At 41.5% G+C, this 23,276-nt stretch overlaps 1 protein-coding gene across 3 annotated transcripts in view; it reads left to right on the top strand.

Moving 5' to 3' along the window:
* IQGAP2 (IQ motif containing GTPase activating protein 2) overlaps positions 1-23,276 on the top strand; it is a 109,305-nt gene that overhangs the window by 7,732 nt on the left and 78,297 nt on the right. The gene's annotated exons all lie outside the window — the stretch shown is intronic.

Below are 23,276 nucleotides of genomic sequence, written 5' to 3'. Positions count from 1 at the left end.
CAAAATGGTTCAGTGATCACTGAGATTTGCTAAAGAACTCGTGTGCTACTATACCTCTGGGGCTGAACTGGAAAAATCCTGGGGTGTGAAAGAGTAGGTGCTTCCTGAATGTGCAGGTGTGATCCTGCACCTGGCCTTTGCCTTCAGTTACTGTAGGCAAGTATGTTATGAGGCAAGGTGCTGCTGAGGGACATATCAAACTGGCTTCCCTTAAAAATCACTTCTGGTGTGCATATCAACAGTCCACTGACGGGAGAAGGAGCAATGTGATAGTCTGCGCCTACTGTCTGGGGTCTGGAGTAATGTAGAAAGTGCTTCGGCTGGTAATGTTGCTTACTACAGCCCAAGTGAAACCAGTGTTAGAAGATGCAGCTGTTGCAAAGCCCACAGCTTTTCCTGCTGTGTGAGCTTAAGGGCAGGGAGGGACTAGGTTGCTGACAGCTTGGGAAGATGATTTTAAGTGACACATTGTCAGTCTTGTCACAAAGTTGGCTGAGTACATGGACTGTGTGGCTCATTGCCTGTACTGTACGGTGCTTTTGATTGCTGTTGTTCAGTGATTCACGTATACATTAAAGTTTCCTTCCTATTCACCTGCCCTGAAATTCAAGGGTATGTACTAGGAGCTGGGGTATAGCAGTCTCTCCAAGCTGTGAAGACAGCCCTTGGTGCCTAGTTTGCTTACTTTCCAGCTGCCCGAACTTCTTGCAGTTGCTTAAGCACTTGCTACACTTGCCCTGATACCTCTCCTCTTGATCACTCTCTTCAGTCCCAGGCTTAGCACTGACAGGGGAAAAGGTCTTTAAGCCAAGCCATTCTTTGGAAAATTTAACAGTGATGTCTCTGTTTTTTGACCAAGCTTGGAAACTGGTATGTACATTTGAATTAGTGCAACTTAATTAAATTTATTCAGCTGCAAGTGCAAGGGAATGTTTACTATAAAACTGAAATAAGAATATTCTTTGTCAAGGATTTTGTTTCGCCATTCAAAATCATATGAGGTAGCGGACAGGAAACTTCTTAGATACCAGTGCCTGTGCAGATGAGAGAATAAGCCCAGGATGTAGCTGTTTTTTATTTTTTAAGAGAAATGATGGATCCAAGATATCCTCAATATATTTGCCCAGAGTGTGTGTGTTAAGAATTAGCCTTGTGTTAGCCACAAGATAAAGAGGTGAGGTAGTGGTGGTCTCTTTGTTCACAGGGGTATCAGCACATGTCCCTGAACACTTAATGTATTCCATGGTTTTTACTGTTGCTAGCGTTATTCTTGATGACTATGGACTGAAATTGTTTTCAAAAGTAGAGCTCCTCGTAGCTCTGAATGGGTTTTGAGCCTGCGGGAGGGAGTGTGTATGAATCCTCTCAAGCAAATGAATGGAGCTGCTCTCGAGTTTGAAGTGTTGGGAAGGATTTTGCATAGCTTCCGGTGACTCTAAATGCTAGGCAGTGTTTGGCTTGGAAGCAGAGGCTCCCGCTAGCTGTACCTGTACCAGCTCTACCAACACGCAGGAGACAGTCTTGCAGGTTTGTTTTTATTCTAGTGGAGATAAGGAATGGTGATGAGTGAGTTATTGTTGTGGAACTGAGCACAGATTTATTCTGGCAGAATAAGGGTTAGCTGCATACCTAGTTTTCCAACTACCCAGAGGACAAATAGCCTACTCTGCGATGAGAGGTTGTAGATTTGGAATGGCAAAGATGTACAATAAAGGTCTGAGGCGCAGAAGTATACTAACTGTGCTGCTCTGTACTGCAGTGGAGACGAGAGCCTGGATTCTGAGCCCTGTTTTTATTTCTTCCATCTGGAGTATTAAAGCTTTCAGGTTATTGGTGGTGTGTCCACTCCTCGAGGGAAGTGAAAAATCTAGTCTGGCACCTCAAGCACTTCTGCCATCTATGACACATTAGCTATTTCTAAAACTTGGTTACGATAAAAGTGGAAGGGAGTGTTATACAATTCGATGCAGCAAGTAAGAGAGCCTAAAAGGAACTCTTGTAATGAAAGCAATTGCCTTAAAACATAATGCTTTTCATTACCTGTAGCATTTTGCTCCCTAATCATCAGTCTCTGTCGCACTGGCAAAGGCAGGACTTGGGTACGAGGGCAGTGGCTGGTGCAGCCATGCCTGCAGCCCACGGCCCTTCCTGCGCAGAAACCCCCAGCACGGTGCAGTTGCCCCTGGGGCATGCCACGGAGCTGGTGCTTCCCTAATCCCCTCTGGGAAGTACTGGGAGCAAGAAGGGAAAGGGAGCAGTGCCTTGGCGTGATGCAGGAGGCACCACAGGCTGCCCCCCCCCCCCCCCCCCCTCCTCCATGCCAGTCTGGATAGCAAAGCTGCCGGTGCTGTGGGGAAAAGGGGTATGTTCCCAGAAAGAGGAAAAAAAAAAAAAGCAAGCAAGCATTGAAATAATGTGGAATCAGTGAATATTAGAAGCTGGAAAATCTTCCTTTCATGACAGGTTTTAAACTGCAAATTGCAACACCTCCCTTGTACTGTGCTTTCCTCTGGCTGTAATGTTGAACTCAAATGTGTCTGCATTTACATGATCTACAGATCTGGTCATGTGAGACTGCATTTGCTGTGTGTTTGAGGGCGTGCCAGCTCTTGGTCTCAGCTGTGTTCATTCTTTGCTGGGACAGAGTTCAATAGGATTCGTGACTGAAGTTTGGTTTTAGGGCTTCCTGTTTTTAGATTAACATCTATAGAATAGGGAAGAATCAACTTGATACACCCATTAACTCGAAGAGTCACGTTTTCTTTGACTGCTTTCTAAAACAGAGAAATCAAAGCTCTTCAAGCTTTTATATGCCCAACTTGAGCAGTTGGGAGAGGGAAAAGTATTTTTCTTTGACAAAATACTGATGGCTCTGCTCTGAAAAAGCCCTGGGCTTGTAAGTTTTGGGATTTTGAATAATGTGTTTTCAAACACAGTATTTTCAAATCTCCCATTTATGTTCCTTTCCCATTGTTTTCCTCTCCCAGAGTACTGACCCAGTATTCTGGTTAGCTTAATGCCGAGAGTTATAAATGGGATGGCTACTAGCTTTATTTGGGAAAAGCTTATGCTTTTGCTGGAGTCTTGGTAAATCTGATGATAAATTATTGAATGATGCTAGCATATTTCTGAATTCAGTTTGTTTATAAAATTGGTAGATACGTTCTTTTAGTATTTCTGTCGCTGTCCTCAGAGAGCAAACCTTGATCTCCCGCCACTAAATAAATATGCTTGTGTTTTGTGATTCCAATTTCAACATTTTCTCTACTTCCTCAAGGTCAAAGTGGTATCACATGATGATTGCTAGTATGTACTGCTTTCCCAAATGGGAAGTAATGGGAGAGAACACACTTTAAAACAGGATTTTATGCCAGAAGGTGGTACTTCTATTTGGGCACCATTTATTTTTAGGAAAGACTTCTTGTGTTACCTGCACATGTTAAGAGCTTTGCTTGCTCAGGGTGGATATGCAGCAAATCAGCCGTTCTAGAGACTGTATCCAGGATCGTCTGCACGCAGGGAGGGTCGTGCCTTGGTGCAGATAGCGCAGTCGTGGGCACTGAGGTTTTAGTTTCCTCGTTGCTGTGGACACTCTTCTTCCTACTGAACAGCATGGGGCCTGCTAGTGGTTATTAAACAAAAAAATCATGAAAGCACCCATTAGAAAAGCCAATGAAAAATTGTTCAAATTCCTATGCAAACCTTATTTATTTTGACAGCTGGGCTTATGCACTCTTACAATGTGAAGGAGAAGCTGGGAGTACGACAGATTTCTGTTTTTTTTCCTAGCATCTTGTATTCCTTTTGAAACCTGTTCATAGTCACAGAGACGACTATAATTAGATAGTGTTTGAGTTTTCAGTGCCTGAAATGGGTAGGAACTAACTCATTTGCTCCAGTGGTTATTGGCTGAGATTCCACTAGTATTTTGAATGTCAACAGTAGTTATTTTGCTTCTTAGGAAAACAAGCTACGCAGTATTTCAGTCCTTTATAAAGTTGTCTAACAAAAGATTGAACGTGTCCATTGTAGTGCACAAAAGGCTAGCGAAGCAGGGGTAACTGGAAGATTTAACAAGATAGACTTAATAATCTGAGAGGCCAAGGAAGAAGTAATAGACTGCAGCCGGTGCTTTGAGACCTTCCCTAAAATCTGGGAAATGCTCCTGAAATACTGAGTATTCTCTGGGGTCAGTAGAGCTAAGTGTGTTTGCTCTGCTTTCTAAAATTGGGGCCAAAATCTGTTTGTTGGCAAAACACTGGATTTGATGCAATTTTTGTTTAGATTCTGAGTTAATGCAGAAGGAATTGGATCTGGCCATCTCTAAATAAAGACTTTTCCTTTCTTATAGTTTGTCATCAGATTGCAAAATATGTGGCTGAAATCTGCTGTTGCTTCACTGGTTTTGAAAAAAATGTTGATACTTAAATTGCAGTGCACAATTTTCAATAATCAGTTTCTGGAAAGTTCAAAGATAAGATTGCCATTTCACAACATTGGCTTTAAAAGGTGTTTAATGAAACATGCATTCAGTAATTCTGACTTTTACTAATGTCAAGATCTATTTGTTGTAAATGGAACAGTTTTCTCAAGGCAGAGAGTTTATAAGGCTTATTGATTTGTTTTCAGTGTTGTATGTGAACCTGGTGTCACTACAGGAATCATATTTTCTGTGAAGATCCTGCTTAGCTGGCACTTTGGTAACCTGATTAGATTAATAATTAATGTTGAGTGTGTGCTGTGCAGCCTTTCATGTAACCCGGCATGTGAACAAGTAGGTGACTGTTATAAAAAGCTGTCTCTGCCTGCAGCATACAAAAGGCTTTTGGTTCAGTAGCGACAAAAGAAGCATAACAAGAAGTTTGTAGAACATACTTGGTTTTTATATGAATTTTTAACTTTCTCTTGCTTACTGGAATGGCAGGGAGTAGGGCTGAGTGAAAGTGCAAGGATGATTTGGAGCTTTTGCAGCAGAGCAAATTCCTTCTGGCACCTTTTCTTTTTTCTAGTTGCCCTGAAATTAATGAAGATAAAATTGGTATGAAAATGGCTTTCTGGAGTAGAATTCTTAGGTTGTCCAGAAGACTAAGAACAGTTTACCAGAACAGCCCCCTTTTTAAACTGGGAGAATGCCAGAATCAGAAGAAACAGATATTTAACATTGCTTTAAAAAATGTATATATATGGCAGCTTTTGGGCAAGAAAAAAGCCTAGATCTCTGGACATTGTCCCAAGCTGCTGGCTGTGCTCTGTGTGCTAGCCGTGTGCCGAAGAACAACTTCCTTTGGCTTCAGAGCTCCCACTTCCCTGTTTCATTTCGTAAGAGGTGGGTGAACAAAGTTCCTGCCCTTTCTCTCTTGGTCGCTTCATTTTTCAGCCCTTTTGTCACAATTCTCAATCCTGAGGAAGAAGGTTGGAAACAGCATGGATACAGTAGAATAAGTCCCTTTAAATGAGGTAGCTTATCGTACCAGGTGTCTAGATAACCTTTTACTTAAGGATTTCCCGTCCCCACAAATGGAAGAGGCGGGCAGAGGCTGTAGCAGCCGGGTGAGAAGAAACTCGAGGCAAGGCAGAAGCCCAGCGCAGGTGAGCAGGAGCAGCCAGAGCCGTGGGAGCGCCCGGGAGCTGCCGTGCTGGCAAGTTTGGGCAGCTGTGGTGGCCAGCTTTGGCTGGGCTGCCCTGTGCGCAGGGCTCAGCCGCGCACTCCCTCGCCTCGGGCGCTCGGCGTGGCCTTGGGTCAGGGGGTTGGTTCATTAAACACCTTTACCAACTCAAAAGCTGTGCGCTTCTGTCCTCGTTTTGCACCCGGATTTAGCTGAACTCCCAGGGGGCCTGGTGCGCGGCGGCACGATGCGGCACGCAGCTCGCGGGAGTGGGGTTGGAGTCGGTGGGGTCGGGGTTTGTGACCACAGCATGTCAGCGCGGGGAGAGGAAGCTGTAGCCAGCCTCCCTGTGCTACAGGGGAGGAACAGCTGCTACTTTCACGATGGTCTGAGCAAGGATGTAGGGATGGGGATGCAGGTTCACTAGCTGAACAAGGTGTCCAAACATAATGCATTCGGGTTTTAGAAGCCGCTATTGAAATAAACACGTCCAGTGTAAAAGTGATTGTCGCCTTGAACAAATGAGTCCTTTCACGTGGCTCCCTACTCATAAAACTTCTCTGGAGGGCATTAGAACAGGCAATAAAACATGAAAACTGCTTTGTTTAAAAGTGCAGTTTTGGTAATGTCTGATAAAGCACTTCTAAAATAACAGTTGTTAGAGCTTTTGCACAATACTGCTTTCATCCAAGTCTGACATTTAAACGTTGAAATACTATTGAGTCAGTGTTGCAGAATGTTTTCGTGATGGCCATATTACTCTGAGGAGTCTGACCAAGGAGCCAAGGCGTTGAACAACCTCAGGCGTTTTTTTTCCTGCTGCATCATCTGTTGGAAAGTTTTTCTCATATATTCAGAAATTGTGATGAAGCACCCTGACATAAAATGTCCTAGAAAGTGGTTAAAAGAATTTAAGTGCAATCCTAACTTGAACAGAGGTCATGTATTAAAAGTCAAAAGTGCTTGAGCAGGTGATAAAAATGAGCCTTTGTTGTAATTCACTGCTGTCAGCTGTGCTGGTGTACAGTGCTGTGAGCGAGCTGTATTTGATTTTTCTTAGAAGTAAGACTAACTACAGTTTATTAAATTATTCTGATGTAAACCTGTCAAGAACAATTAAAGACTCTCTTCACAGAACTTTTTTTTAGCAGCTGCAAATAATATGTGAAAAGAAAAGGCCTCATCTTGAATCCTATGATGAATTTTCAAGGTTGGATATTGGGAGAAGTGTTTTGAATTATAAACTTGGCATACCTGAGAAGGAGGCAAACATGGAATCCTGCCACTTTTCTGAGTGAAGCCGTACGAGAAACATTCAGTAGGTGCTTTGTACTGAACCTGGTCTGTTCTGCCTTTCTGGGAAAATGCTGGGATACATGAGAGGCACCAACAGTTTTGTTCTGTTTGACTCGTTCATGTATTCAAGAGGCCTGACAATTTTCCGTGAGGTGAATGGTAAAGAAACACCCACCCTAATCAGTGAGGATCCCATTAATATATTTTCTAAAACTTTGAAAATGTGATTTTTTTTAGGCTCGTCTGCTTACCTGTTCACCTCTGCCTATCCCTAAAATAGGCAGCAGCTCTATTCCCTCAGTGTGGAGGAATTCCCGCTGGTGAATATTTACCCTTGATCCTGTGTATTGGAGGGACTAAAATGCTTTTAAGGATACAGACCTGATGCTGGCTGCTGAAGCACTTCATGACCTGTTTTCTGCCATTTCTTTCCTCTACCCCCCATAGGTCTCAACAATTAAAAAAAGCAGTTCACTAATACAATATTACAACGAACCTGTAAATCTACAGATCAGGAAAGCCGAAGGTTCAGATTTTGATGTAGTCATTGCATGCTTAAAGCTGCTTTTTTATATGTAGCTACATTGATTGAGGTCTGTCTTTGTCATGAATTTTCTAAGTACTTGAGAAAATGCTGTGTTCCAGATACCCTGTCTGGCAGTGGTGTGTGCAACACTGAACTTCGACTGACCTAGCTGAATAGGGATGAATACAGCGAATATCCTCGCTCCGTGTCTATGGAAGATATTTCACAGCAAGTATGGAGCTGCTGTAATGCATGTGGCTTTCTGCAGTGCAGGAGGAGAATGAAAACTTTTGAACACTGTTGGTGCAGTGCAGATGGCTAACTGCTGTCACCTCATATATCAAAGCATAAGATTTGAAGGAGGAAACAGCAATATTTAGACTGGGTCTGTAAAGGATGTTTAGGTGTTCCCTCTGCTGGTATCACACCCAAAGGTGGTTGTGGCAGCAGTGACTGAGGGAAAGGGAAAGATGAACGGCTCTGTCCTGGCTGTGAGGTTTGGTTGGGTGGGGGGCACCAACATGTTTGCCACATCAGCGGGCTCTGAGCTTTGGGGACAGTGCTTGATGTTGGTGAGTTGGGTTACGGTTTGCTAGCCACTACTGATAAAATCTGTTCCTGATTTTAAAGAATTTTTGCCTTGCTGTCCATCAGCTGTAGCATGGCTCTGGAAAATCAGTTGGCAAAGTTGTGAATGGGCTCTATGGCAGAAATTAGACCAGGGTGATGTCAGACAAACTGAAGTGTGAGCCTGAAGGAGAGGAAACGGATGAAGCACAGAGGCAAACATGTGGCCTGAGGACAAACTCAAGGATGCGTATGTGTAGGGGTGACCTCTGCAGAGGGCAAAGGAAGGGCTTTAGCAAATACTGCAAGACTCTCCCAAGGGCGACCCACCCTAAATGGGAACTGTGGTTGAGCAGCCCATGAAGCCAGAAGCCAAGGGAGGAGGAGCTGGAGGCTTGAGAATGGCTTTCTGGATGCAGGGAGAAGCTGCCTTAGAGGATGAAAGTAGAGATTATATTCCTTTCCTTAAAAAGGGGAGCGGAGGCGCAGCAGGAGGTACACAGGAGTGCAGGGCTGTGCTGTTGAGGCAGTGGGCAGAAAAGTTTGGTATTGAGTGTGGTGAGACTTGTCATCCTTATCCATCAGGTCTGGCTGGAGTTTCCATGGAAGGACTTGGTGACACGCAGACAGCCATGTGGTGAGCAGGGAGGTGGCAGGCTGGAGGAGGACTGCCAAATGGAGTATGTTTGCTTGATACTGGCCCTTCTGTGACTCCCAGCACAGTTTTATTGGATTCCCCTCGCAATTTAGCTAGTTGCATGAAAATATGCAATGCTGTGTAGAGCTCATGATAAAAACATAGAAACTCTTTGAGATTTTGGAAATTCTCAGTTAGTGCAGTTCAACATCACTCCTCCCTCAGAAGAGCCCTAATAAGTGCTCATTTCAGTGGCGTTCAGTAGGTCTTTGTTCTGCTCTGTCCTAATGCTGAGCTGTAAATGCCATTTACTCTTGCTGTAAACAATGATTTGTACCTAATGTACCATGAATTGCTAAAGCACACTGTGTTCTTGCCCTTTAAAAGTAGCTTAGATGTACTTTAACTATCAACGTTTATCCTAATAGAGCAGGAGAAAAGCTATGTACTTGTTAGGGGGCTTAGCTCTAAAGAGGTTTTATAGGGGAACAAGGTCTGCTGATCCCTTGCAGTGGGTCTCCAGCTTACTTGCATCTCTTGGGATGCAGTCAGGCCTGTCAGTCACTGACCCCTAGGCATGAACTTCTTAGGAGGTGCCAGATTAAATAGCTTCTATAACCAAGATATCTGACAATTAACAAATAATTTGTTGTAGTAATTTTGACAGTTACAGGCATATTATTAATATGCTTAACATAACCAAAATGTGTTTTCTGGCAGAGTTTCCTATTTTGAAGATGTGTTATTTTAAAGATATGCATCATACTTATAGTCAAGAGTTGAATAGCCAAGGCACTTAAGAAAAACAAATAAGATGTTTACCAAAATAACACTTGAAAGACAGACTTCTGACAGTTACAGAATCATAGGTTAAAAAGCCATCAAACCAATGAAGTGGCTTGGATGAGAATGGGGAGAGAAGACAAAACTTAATGAGTCATCAGTGTTTTGTACTGTCCTGATGCAATCTGTGACCCATGAATTGTCTAAAAAGAAAACTCAACCAGACAAAAAGCCATGTGTGATGTCTTCCATAGTCAGCTGTTCGGGATCACTCACTGCCTCCTGCTTATGCTTGAGATCTGCTCCTGACTTGCTGTTTGTCATCTCAGAGAAATGAATGTGAAACTTGTGTTCCAATTCTTGTCCTGTGGTTTTTCTTTTCTTATTTTGATTTTTGCATGGGAGAAAAACTCAAGCATTTGGGTTTCTGCAGATGTCTTGTGCAAGCTCAAGCAACATTTCCAGAGTAAAACATAGGAAGTCCATGCCTTCTTTCTGATAATACTTCTACTTTTCAGTGTTAAAAATAACTGCTGTAATCTGCATGAGAATATTGACTATCTTTTTTCATGCTCTTCCAAACAACTATTTGTTTTCATATGCTTTAATTATTTTAGGGACTCCTCAAATACAAGAGCTCTGTTTCTAACTTGCCATCTACTAACTGATGCTGAGTTTTACTTACCCTTAAGTAAAGCACTGCCCCCTACTTCAAAGGCTTTTCCTAACTGCTGTGTCTCCTTTTTGCCTCCATAAATGGGTTTTCTTGATCTGAAGTCAGCTGGATATCCTTGACTATTTGGGTAGTCTTACCAACATTTAGAAAAATGCTAGCCAGTGGTAAGCATGGAAATTGAGGTGTGATCAGAGAACTATCCTGTTAAGGGGTATACTTCATCACTGGGAAGGAAACAGGTTGTGAGGGTGAGATTTTGTATTTTTCAGCAGGTCGTCTTCCCAACCCTAGGTGAAGTCTAGCTAGTACCTTTCTGGTTTTGGAGGAAAAAACAAAAACACTTAAGGAAGCTTTTGTAACTCTTGTTCTGTCTCCTCATCTTTGGTTTAAGAAAGAGGAGGTCTTTCTGGCTCTGCTCCTACTATTTTCTTGTAGCCAAATCCAGTTCTTTCCCACTGTTTTCCTTTGCTTTGGGGAGGGTTAAGAGACTTGTCTGTGTAAAACTGACAGTCAGTCTCCAGACTACTGATATTCCCTGTTTTGTCCCAAACTGGTATGGTTTGGGGCCTTTCTGTATTCTGAATGTGAGCAGCAAAAATGAACAGAATCAATACTGTCTCCCTAGTTTTGTAAAGATAGTAAATGATAAGTAAAATGCTGTAGCAGTCTGTCTGCTTGCTCAGAAAGCTGGTAATATTTTAAAACTATGTTGCTTTCATATTTTTTGCAGTAATGAGAAACAGTAACTATATATTTTAGTGAGATCTTAAATTCTAGGGAAGTTCATTCCCCCAGGTCAAACTTCTTGTTTGCAAGGGATGGAGGTTTGCCAATCTACAGTGCTTGAAAGGAATCATTGTGCAATATTTGTCCGTTTAAGCCATCCTGCCCTGTAACTTCATGCTATCAGCTAGAAAATGCAGCTTTTTACATGAGAGCAAGCATAATGACATAAAACACTTACTTGCATCTGTTGATTCTCATTGCTCAGCTTTGTTTTGGGTTTTAATGGATGGAAAATTTATCAAAATAAGTGATCCAGACATTCAGTTTATCACTCTCATGGCCTTACACCTTGGTGTGGGCTTTTTGCATGAAGTTTCTTTTTTCATGCAAATCCCTTTTGGTAGAGACTAAGCCCTTCTGTGCTGAATAGCTTTCCTTCCCTTTCAGAGCTGTACTTCTGCCGTTATGATGTAACCTGGGAGAGACTTTCTCCTCGCAGCTGCCTGATTGAAACTGCGCCACTAGGTCTTGAGGAATTGGCTGGTTGCTATGGCATTGCTGTAGCTCATGGGCTATGCTTGTTGCTGACTGACATTGTTCATCCCTGCAAAGAAGGGAATTGGTTTGGCATCGGTACAGCTGTTCGTTATTTTGCGCGCAGCAGATACTATTGCTGTTGTGGCAGCAATATGTTCTGGCAAGCAAAACTTTTTTATTAAAATGAAGATGTAGGCCACATGTAGGCCTCCCTATAATAGAGATGCTTGTTAGGATAACTTCTGTTTGTGCAATTCCCATTTCCCCCGTTCCTGTTGCAGGCAGCCTTGTGCAAAGAGGGATGAAAAATCTGTTGTTAGTTACCTGGAATTTATTTTTAGCTAGGAAGTTGTCCTGAAATGGAAATCCAGAATCAAATTACAACTGCTCTTTGCTCTGTTACTTCAGTGCTCCTTTGTATCTGTCCTGTGGATTATTAATCCCTGTGACAACTTTTGGTCCTACTGTGCATAGTAGAAGGGAATTTTTATGGACTGATTTTTCTAGTTTCTGTACTTCAAGTTAGAAACACCAGATACTTTTTGTTCAGCTAATGTTCTCCTCTGATCCCTAAAGGGCAATTTGATGGCAGCCAGATGTTAGTCATTGTTAATCTTCATCCCCCAAGTTTCAGGCGTTAAAACAATATTTGCCTTTTATCCTTGAATTTGGAAGCTATTGCAATTCACTTGGTACTTCTGTTTAGCATTTGAGGTAGGAATGGTGAGCAGTGAAGCACAGCCAGTGTGCTGGACAGTGAAGCAAATGTGGTGCTGGTTGCGTCTTCCATTACATTCAGAAATCAAATTGATATTTAATGTTGATTTCTAGGTTATGGTCCCTTCTGATTCTTCCCATCAGTGCACATATGCTTGTGTGCACATACCTGTCACTGCCATACTAATAGGATATTGTCACAATCAGATAACTTCAGTAGGAAGTGTCTAAATAAATCCCAGTGTTTGTAGCCTAACTGTTCTTACTCATGAATGTTATCTCAAATAACGAAAGGAGATGTTTGGCTTTCCTTTTTTGGGAAAACTGTCTGGTATGCTGGAGATCAGTACTTGAAATGACAGTAGCGAGTCAAAGGCTGGTTACAATATGTGGAAGAGCAATCATGAAACTTTATGAAAATAGTTCTGCTGTGCCCCAGGGCTCCTTCCCTGGGTACTAATTGCTTGTCTGAGGTTATTGCCGCTTCCATCAGGGAACTTCTGGAGATTTGGAGGTATTTCAGCTATTGTAATAGCCTGTTCTGGATCAAAATGGGTTAGGCTTAGTTGCTTTGGTTTGGCTGAGTAGCCACACTCGTTTGGAGAAAGTTGCCGAGCTCCTTTCACTCCAAGATTCATTTCCCCTAATGAAATAGATATATTAGAGAAGCCATCTAGGTGAGCGCTATTGAGCATATGAAAATTCATGGAGAAGAGGATGTTTKGGGGAATTTAGGTAGAAGAAAACCTTATTTTCCTCTTCAATCTTAGAAATTATTCAAAAATTCAAGCTTTGGTTCTTGGAAAACTAATTCTTGTTGTTTTAAAATTCTTCTGATCTAAAATGCAATCAAATATCACTTAGTTACAAAAATATCTTAAATATAATAGGCTTAAAATATATTGTTCTTTTTATGTAAAACTATCTAGTATAACTATCCCGGGCAACATGCTCTGGGTGACCCTGCTTGAGCAGGGGATTTGGACTAGATCTCCAGAGATCTCTTCCAACCTCAACCAATATGTGATCGTGCTGAGCTGTTTTATAGGAGAATGGCATTTGTCAGTGTGCTTGTCATTTGAAGGGGTAGTGGGAGGGACACAGAGCCTTTTTGCACTTAGGTTCCCACTGTTAAAGGTGGATGGGTTACATAATTCTAACCTCGAACTTGATGTTTCCAGGGGGTCAACTATATGCAGGCTATTAGTATCTCCTCTACAATGTTTAGGCTTGTAGAGGAGATGCTAATAGCCACATACATAGAAGTAGTATTCAAGTCAAATTAAATGGCTAATTTATGAAACTGTCTCCTAATGAAATATGCTGACCTCTTCAAGGAAGGACAAGCATGTAAATCTTTATTTAACTCCAAGATGTTGAGGTAACACTGTCCTATAATCAGGCAACAACCTTTTTGTTCTCCATGGAGCTTGAAGTTTTCATCTGTTACTCTTCTCAGCTGCTGCTCAATATTTTTAGTGTAACTCAACTGTTCTAAGGAAAATTATATTATTCCCTCTTACAGCCTTTTGTATGTTCTACATAAATGTGCAGAAAAATGTCTAGATGTATATATAAAAAGTTTGACTGAATTTCAGCCTGAAGTGGTTCTGTAAGTGCTGTGTTTCGATGTCACTGGAAACAAAGGAGTAGCTTTGAGCACAGTCCTTGGGACTGCTGCTTCTCTTGTGTACCATCTGTATACACCTGTGTGTTCTCATTTAGTACAACTACTGGAAATAATGACTGCACTTGCTAAAACAGCTGTTTGAATAGTGTCCAGTACTGTTTGTCCAAAAAAGTCTGAATTACTGTACCTGAAATTTCGGGTTGGTAATAGTACTCAGAGCTGAGACTGGTTTCAAACCTGCTGCGTTTCTTCAGGCTCTGGTTACACCTGGCTTCACAAGTTATATATAGACCTTATGAATTAATCTTCTGAAGTAAATAGCTAATAGAAATGACCTGCTTAAAAAATTACTCTTTGTTTAATCCTGAGAAATTGAGACTCAAAGGGTTTTGAGACTAGTAAAATGTATTTGTGAGTCTGTGGTGAATATGCTGGGGGCAAAGCACAGATCTATGGGGTTTCTTGTCCATCCTGGGTAACTGTCACTCAAACTTATGCTCTCTAGTGTGCTTCTGATACTCAGGTTCGAAATAGTTCTCTGAATGAAATTTGAGATTAACACAAACGTTTCCTGTTCAGAAGACAGCCTTTAAGATGGTTCAAGTCCTCTAAACCGCTTGCTTTGAGTCTCCTGATAGTGTGCTTGCCTTTTTGTGATGGCAGGAGGAAATTACATTGCACTGCACGCTTGACAAGCAAATAGTTAGCTCTCACCTTCAGATCCTGAGAGCCTCACACGCTTAATCATGATAAGAAGCCCTTTACTAAGAATGGTGAATGACTTCAGAGGAATATGAAATTAAGATACTTGTTTGCATGAGTAGGTAGATGAAAACCTAGTCCTAAAAGTAATAATTTTATATGTAGTCAAAGATTTTTTTTTCCTTCTAAGTATTTGTAGAGGATTTATCAAAACAGGCACCTGAACTAGCTAGTCTAGTGGTTTCTGACTGGAGAACTAACCTTTGAGCACAAGTGTGAGCAGTACATACAAAAATCATGCACCATTTTATTCTGACTGAAAAAACAAAATGATATTGCAGAAGAGCTTCTCTAGATCTCCTATTTGTCATTAGAAGTATGATTTCTTCTTGTTGGTTTAACTTTAGTGTAGGTGTGGCTAGTGATAAACATAGATTTGACTGACCCAAAAAGGCACTTGTTACTGTTACTTCTCCGACCATCAAGCAACCTCTGAGGAAGTCACTCTTTAATCAGAGACCTGATCTGTTTAATACTACCATGATTGCTCCATCTAGACCCAGTGAAGTGCATGAATTGACCAAAGCCTTTTTCACTCATTGCTAAGAGCCACACTCCCCTCTTCTTCCACCTCTTTTAGCGGTTCAGTGAAAACTCCATTTTTTCTACCTTTTTTGAGAAGTCATATTGCCTGTTTGATTTAACTGTTAGTTCACCATCTCTTTCTAGTGTGTTCAAGTGAAGGCTGTGTAGCAACAGTCAATAGTATCTGTTCCATATCAGAAAAGTAGATAAAATCCTGAATTTTTCTTTCTTGAAGCATTTTGCATTAGTTTTATATAAAAATACAAGAACCAGTAGGATTTCCTGGCATTAAAATGATTAGTATTCAGAACTCTGCATTTAAATTTGATACAAGGCAAACTATTTGCACTGGTCGGCCTGTTCCTACCCCTCATAAAAAAGAAGACACCATCAGGGTTTGATAGAATAAAAATTTGTTTTTTAACATTCAAAGACAAAGCTTTGCAGGATCTGAACTCAGACCAGCTTACCTCATGGAACCTTCCTAGTGACTCTTTTTTTAAAGAACCATTGTACTGCAAATGTAACATTCCACTAGTGTAATAAAAAACAAAAGGTGAAACTGAGACTTTTTTTGGTAGTCAAACATTATACAAAACCAAAATGTAATGAAGGTTATTACAAAAATGTGAAGTGCTGTTAGTGAGCAGTGGGGGAAAAGTACAGCTTGCCATTCTGATGGGACCTGGCTGCTTTGCACCACTGCAGAAAGGAGATGTGACAGCACAGCATATGCAAGCTCTCCAGCCTGAGTCTAGGGCACTGAGGAGATAACACCTCCTCTGCTCTTCTGCTGTCCAAGGCCCACTGCAGCAGAGGGGTGAGGTTTGGGGGCTGGGTCTGGAGGTCACCCCAGTGACCTTTGTCAGGCTGCTTGGAAGGACTCGGACAGGGTTGGGGTGGAGATGGGACAGAGCTGAGCAGAAAATGGCTTAACACTGGCTTTGCCCCTACTTCTTCCCCTTTTTTAGGCCATTCAGGGGATCTGGTGCATGTATCTAAATTCTGATCTAATGCTGTCTGTCCAGGAGAAATCCAGCAGCTTGGTGGCTGGAGTCCAAAATACTTCAGTGTGCTGTGTTCTAGCTCTGAAAAATTATCAGTCTTTGGTCTCATTCTGACTAGAGGTCAGAAAGATGGAGTAGCAGATGAGTTGAAGTATGAAAAGAACTATGCAATATTGTAAAATGGGGGCTGCTCTCTTAGTGGTCATTCTTCACCATGTCTGTTAACCTGGTGAAGAGCAGAACCCCATGTGAAATGCATAAGTTGTAAGTAAATCATTGAAATTGTGGTCACCTTTAAACAGTCATTATTGCTTTTGTGACTGCATGTGGTAGCTTCTGAAGTGTCAGAGTTGCTGGTGCAGTGTGAAGAGATATGTGCATGTGGTAAACTGGTCACAGCATTTCTGACATTTTCAGGTAATCCTATTATTGGTGAGGACAGTGGGCTTTAGTCTGAAGTGGAAAGACTTACATACAACAAAACTATACCATATTTGGGTGTGCACCACTGCTTTAATTGAGCAGTGGTGGGTCTTTCCTAGAATAGCTTTCTCTCCTAAGTTTCACAAACTTAAGCAATTAATAAATCTGTCATTTGCATAGCATAGCATTTAAAGTGATTGATTCAGTGTACAATTAGCCTTCCTGGTTAATACATACTTTAAATGGGGCTTTGCGTTTGTGTGAGATCGGATGCTGTTAATACCTCTGGAAAAGTGTTAGTACTTTGTAGCTTAGGTAAGATCTCATACAACTGAAAAGGAAAATGATAAAATGGTAACAAGCCCCATCCTTTCGTGTATGGACAATGTTTCTAGTGTCTTTGACTGCTCTGGAGAGGCATTTAATCTTCTACCCCCATAGTACCCTGGTTCCCAAGCTGTGTTGGACTGAAACAAAGATTGGCTTTACAAACAAGATCCAATTAGTGACTAAAGAGGAAACATTCTTCCCAGAGTGGATAACTGTCTGGATTCAGCGAAGAACTGGAAACACTTATGTGATAATTAGTAATATTCCTCAAGACTGTTCTGTAATGAGAAATTGTTTCCATAGTATTTTGGGTGTCTCTGCCATCTATTTCTCAGACTGATTAATTGAAAGCATTGGACAGGGTTGAGTAGAGAAGACTCGTTGTCAGCCCTGTGGTCCTGCCTTGTGCGCAAGGTTAGCAAACTTGCTACTTACAGCTGTGTAAACTGTGTTAGCTGGCAAATGCAGGTAAGCTAACTAATATTAATAGTTAAATGTGTGCTTGCACGTTTGCACTGAAGATTGATAAAACCAATACAGGCAAGCATGTGATGATGTAGCTCCAGTTTTTTAAACTGTACTTTTGTGGTTGTGTATCTGCCTGCTTGCTTCTCTCAGATGTTCCTTTTCATTTAAGTCATTACTGAGATTTTAGTCGATATTCAGTACTGAGCAGCAACTGAACTTGAGTGGACCCCACAGTCTGCCAAAACAATAGATATCTTTGAATCACGCATTCTTCCCTAGTGTGGCTCTCCCCCTAGTTTTGGAAAGTGACTCATAGGCTATGCCTGTCACAGTTGCCAGAAAATGATGTAATTTGGGTAATGTAATAGCCCACGTACAAACCAAGGGCTATTTAGAAATTGGGCTGACAAGGGAAAAAAGGAAATGGCTAAATATCAGATGCATAATTTTATTGTCGGTAGAATTGTGTGTGCATTTATTAAATATAGTGGTAGTGCACAATGCATAAAGAAACACTGAAGTGTTCCTTGGCCATGGTTTCAGATGATCCTAAGGTGGGTAATCCTATTCTCCTGCTCTCTCCCTTGAGCCAGCACTAGTTCATGCAGCCAAGCAGTGTGTTAGACTGGGAACAGATCTGATCAAGCACTCACATATGCATTGTGTGGTGTTGTGTTAGTTCTCAGCTGGATCAGTTCCCTGGTCCAGCTGACCCCTGGGGACACTGATGCAGCCACAAAAGCGGAGGGAACATGCAGGCAGGAGTGAGCAGTGGAGAACAGGATGGGAAGGGAGGGAGCGTGTTAACTTCTTTGGCCACCTGTACCTTAAAACAACCCTGAGATCAAAGCCTTTGCCTCATTAGAGTAAGTGGTATGACATAATTTCAGATGTAAATGTCTAAAATAATATATTGAATTGAGACGATTTGTCGTGTTCCCCTTCCCCTCCCATGTGTTCTCAAAAGCTGCTGTTTGCCTGTGGCCCTTGCGCTGCCTGTGGGATCCCCGGGGAAGGCTTGCCCACAGGAGAAACTCGCCTTCCCCGGCCCTCCTTTGCCCAAATGGCTCAGGATGTTCTGTAGCCCTGATGCACAGAGTGTCCAGGGCCCCTGGTCTGCTCAGCACCAGCAGGTGAGATACTGCAAAACTGCCTCAAATGAGGCTGAGGCCAAAGTCTCCTCACTCCAAAATGACTCTTGAACTCTTTAAAAAAAAAAAAAAAAAAAAAAAAGGCAAGACAGGCTAACAGGCAAAGTTTAGGAAAATAAACAGTCTGTGAATTCCATTTGTTCCTTCTCCTTTTGTTCATCTCCTGTCACTGGCAGATGTATGAACTGGAATTCTGCTGCTTTAGGAAGGTATGTGGAATTTCATTTGCTACCAATCATCAAACTTTCAGATGTCTAACCCTGGTCTGGGAATATAGCACACAGTGTATCCAAGATAAATGATTCTAGCAGCATGTCTCTTTTTACTTCATCTCTGCCACTGTATTTAAAAACTAAATATTGAATAAATACTGGCTTGTGAACTGACCCACCTGTATTAAGCACAGTGTTAAGCAAGATAGGTCTGCGTGTTCAGTCTATGCACTTCATTTTCTGTTGTGATATAGTGCTGGCTGTGCCTGCTACAGGAATGTGCCTTTCTACTCCTGCTGCTTCTGATTATTGTAACTAGAATAGACAGATGTTCCTTGTAAGACTGTTAAATAGTGTTTAACTCCAATTCATAGCTTAAACCTCTTTCTAAAAGAGGTCTTTGCTCATTGACTGTTCCTAACCCAGGTCACATCTAGGACCTGCAGCTAAAGGAGTTAGATCAGTTGGATTTGACTGCCTTTGTCTTCTGGAGAGGGATTCCCCATATTCTACTTCCTTGCACATTCATTTGACTGGAACCATAAGAAAAGATTACCCTTCCACTAGCCAGTAACTAGAGAGCATTGAATGTAAAATATTGTTCATCCTGATACAGATAACTGTCCTTCAGAGGTTGGAAATGCATTGTCAAAGAGAAATATGTCCACGAGGTGAAAACCCATAAACTGAGTATGTTAGGCATAGGGGAACAAAATACTTGAACTACTTGATACAATTTCTGCAAAACTAAAATAGAATACAATGCATTCCTCTCTTCCAAGTCGTTTCTATTTCAAGCCCTGCCCTATACTGTACACACACTATTTTAATATTTCTAGATGTATCTGAGTGTCAGTAAACCATGATTTATAGTAAAAATGATGTATAATAAAACCATTCCTATCTAAAGCCATTGGGGAAGATCCCACAATACTCGAGGAAAAATGAAACCAGCCCTCAAGCACTGCRGTTTCTGTGGGATCAGCTGCTGCTGTTGCATGGTACTGCTTTCTCTTGGCTTGAATAGTCTGCTCTCTAAAAGCTCTGGCAATGCTAATTCACGTGTTGAATAGGGCTGAAACAATTTCACTACTATTAGATTGGAGTTTGACTATGACAAGGTCTATGGATCCAAAAACAGGTAATTGAAAGGACTGTTGGGTAGTCTTACGCATGTGCTTGTCAGAGAAGGTACTTCTAATGGAAGCTGCTGCAATAACCTAAATTTATTTCAAGAGTCTTGATAACACAGCAACAGATCTAGTTGAAAATTCTGTAAAGAACTTCCTAGCTTTTTAGAAAAATGCAGAGTGAAGGCAATGCTGATTGTTGTAAGTTAGGGAAGAAGTAGGTTAATTCTTGTAGAAATAAGGAGAAAGACTAAAAAAGACTACTTAAACCAAAGAAGTACAATTTTTCAGACTGTTTTTTGTTCCTATGTATAGTACTGCTATTTTATCTAGATACCCAAAAAAGGAATGGTAACTGGCAATATAAAGACAGTGTTTGAATTTTGGCCACTGTTGAATGGTGGTAACTGGCAATATAAAGGCAGTATTTGAGTTTTGCCCACCATCATTTTTTAATAAAACTCCTCAAAGTAATGACAGATGGGTGGTTACTGCTATATAGTGATTACTCTGTGGTGCTGCCCCATAAGTAAGCAAATACCTTCATTTTGATTAAAAAAACAAAAAAAAACCCACCGTATTTTAGGCATGCAAAGTTTCTGTCCAGTTAGTTTCATGAAAGTGTTGCTAACGTTTGCATATAAGGAAGATCTGTTTGATCACAGTACCAACATGAGATAGATTGGGAGCTGATTTTTGCCAGTAAACAGTGCCAAGTGTCTTCCCTAGAGTTTTATGAATAGAATACATATATACTGAAAATAGTTCAAAAATGCTATACGTGCAAACTTACCGAAAAAGCAAGAGTACTCTGTACTTACTGTTGTACAGAGTTTCACTTTCCTTGACTGTATGTATTGCTCTGTATGATTGGCTTATTACTGTCCCATAGCTGGAATTATTTCATTACAAGATGTAGTGTACTTGCAGGCTAGTGCTGTAGTGGCAGAGAGTATCTTTTCAAAGCAGGCCAGAATGGAGCGGAGAGGCAGTGTTTATGTAAAGCAAGCTATGTGAAAGGAGTGTACTATAATTCAAGAATAACATCTATATTTATAAATGTACAATTCAGTTGGGGTTTTCCTAACAAGCTGTTCATATCTCAAGATTGCATCTGCCACCAGAGTCATATTGGAAAGAACAGCTTATCTTTCATTTAACATAACTGCAAAAGAATCAGTCGGTGAAAGAAGAAAAAAAACATTATTTCTAAAGGATAAGTGCTAACACTCTTTTCCCTTAGCCAGCCATCTTGAACACACAAAGCACTTTTGTGCAGGTATCTAGAAAAGAATAATTTCCAGCTCTTYGTCTGAGTGAGAGAGGATATGTTGGAGTTGGGACATTATGCTGTGTATGCTGGGCACATTCTGCTAGTTTTCAGCAGAGCTAGGAGAAATAAAGATGATGTACTTTGCAGCAAATGGCTGATGGACAAAAGGCTTAGGAGTCTGAGATTTCTTCTGATATGATGTATACTGTCTGTTACTGTGCGTAAACATCATTTATGTTTGCTGAAAAGTAACATAAGCTTGAGAGTATTAGTGGAAAAACAGTAACTACTAAATACTTTGTTTTCAATTTCCAGTGGCAGTCAAGTGAGGTTATTGAATTTCCTGTTCAGGTAGGAGCTGTGCACATCCTATTCATCCAGTCTACTTATTTCCTGTCCCTGTTTGGCTCACTAGGTTGGTTGTATATTCTGTCTTAGACTTTCGTATGCTATTTTCTCTGTAACCTTAAACTGTCGCGTTAGTGTGTTTGCAGAGTGTCTGTCCCTCACAGCAGTGCCAAGCGGAGGCAGAGTCTGAGGGAGTCTACTCTATAGATGTTGGTAGACAAAACTTCAGGTTTTCGCAGTTCTTGCGTGCCCTTTGCCCAGGCGCTTGATCTGTCTGACTGCCACAGCCCTGACATTTGTCTTGTACATTGATATCAAAACTCCTCGTGTGTGTGTGTATCTTCCAAACCTAGATACTGGATTTTAAAGTCGCCTTAAATTATTGAGTAGTGCTTCTTTTGGTTTCTTTTGTATGAACACCTATTAGTTCCTTTAATGAGGTGACAGTTCTGACTCGTCCATAATGGTACAAATGTGTTTTTTCAAATGCAGCTTTTAGCATACTACTGCATAGTTTCAGTAGGATTTAATCTATGCCTGTATTTTCTTAGGGGACAACAGGAAAGGATGCAGGCAGATATCATCTGAACAGTTTTTGAAATCCAAGGCACTACTTGGATTTGACACTGTAGGATGAACTTGCTGCACTTTGGTAGCAAATATGTTGAAAGCAGCTGAATGCTTAATTACAAGTGTGGATTCTGTTGCAAAAGCTTTGGTCTGCTTGAGAACTTAATGTTATGGGAGACGGTTATTTTGCTTTTGGGTAAGGTCTGACTCTGCAACCATATGAATATGTCTTATTCACTTTGGAGGAGCTCCTCTCACTGTAGTGCATTAGAGAAAACGCCATCAGTGCTGGTAGCTGGGAAGCAGCTGCCTCCGGAAATGTCTCCTGTTTGAAGCAGGTAGTATAAGAATCCAAAGTTAATGTCTCTCTCCATTGTAAGAGAGCAATAATGGCAAAAGGGCAATGCTTGGTCCCTTTTTTCCGCTTGAAGCAGAAGACACTTGTTACGAGACTCTTTCATTTTTTGCAGTCCAGTGGGAAAAATGACTGGCATCTCTGCACAGCAAAAATATGCATTTGTGGAGATAGAACTTCACTGGGCTTTTTTTTTTCACTGCAAGACCAGGTGTGCTCCTGAAATATGGTCTTCAAGTGTAAGGCTCTTATGTTCAAAATTRGGAGCAACTGAAATGTTAAGTCTATTTGAATGTACATTTTAATTTTTTCTGGGGAGGAGAGGGGTATGGATGTGTTTTGTGTTGCATCCTCTTTATGTGGAAAGTTGAAGTAAAATGTGCTGTTTAAGGATTTGGCTGGGTGTGAAAGGAAGTGTGCAGAAGTTCTGGGAGACATACTTTTTAAATCTCAGATGAAGGCAAATGTCTAAYGATGAAGGTGTTGTGTGTCAGAGTTAGAACTGTGTATTACCTTAGCTGTAAGTTATGTCTGCTGTGTAATGGTCTGTGTACTCTAAGGCTTGCTTTCAGGCTCTTTTTCCTTTCCCTAACAGCTTCTTAAGTAATTTTAGATCCAGTATTTCAGAARAATCTACTGTGACCACAGACAACAYTTCTCCCTTTTTCAAATACTTCTTCCCATGCTCACATCCAGACTTTAGATATGCCCTCATGAACGCTGGCTGGGCTGGGCTGACTGTATGGATCTTGTGCATTACGTGACATTGGGCAGGTCTTCCTTMCTCCAGGGCACTGCTGCATCTCGTTCTTGGCCCCGGCCAAGGGGCCACCCCCCAACAGCCCCTTTCACACCTTTGGCTTCATCTTCCCCGCTGTAAATCTTGCTGTCCTGACGCGCGTCCCTGCTGCGGTCGGCTCTTCCTGCCCCCTCCTGCCAACAGGAACCGTGCGGCGCGGCGACAGTTGCGCTCCTCTTCCGCCCGCCCGCAGCCGTTGCCTTCCCAGCACCGGCGGCTGAG

This window comes from Apteryx rowi, unplaced genomic scaffold (genome assembly GCF_003343035.1).
Source record: "Apteryx rowi isolate R43461 unplaced genomic scaffold, aptRow1 scaffold_262, whole genome shotgun sequence".
Taxonomy (NCBI): Eukaryota; Metazoa; Chordata; class Aves; order Apterygiformes; family Apterygidae; genus Apteryx; species Apteryx rowi.
This window is presented reverse-complemented; position numbering and strand designations above follow the sequence as displayed.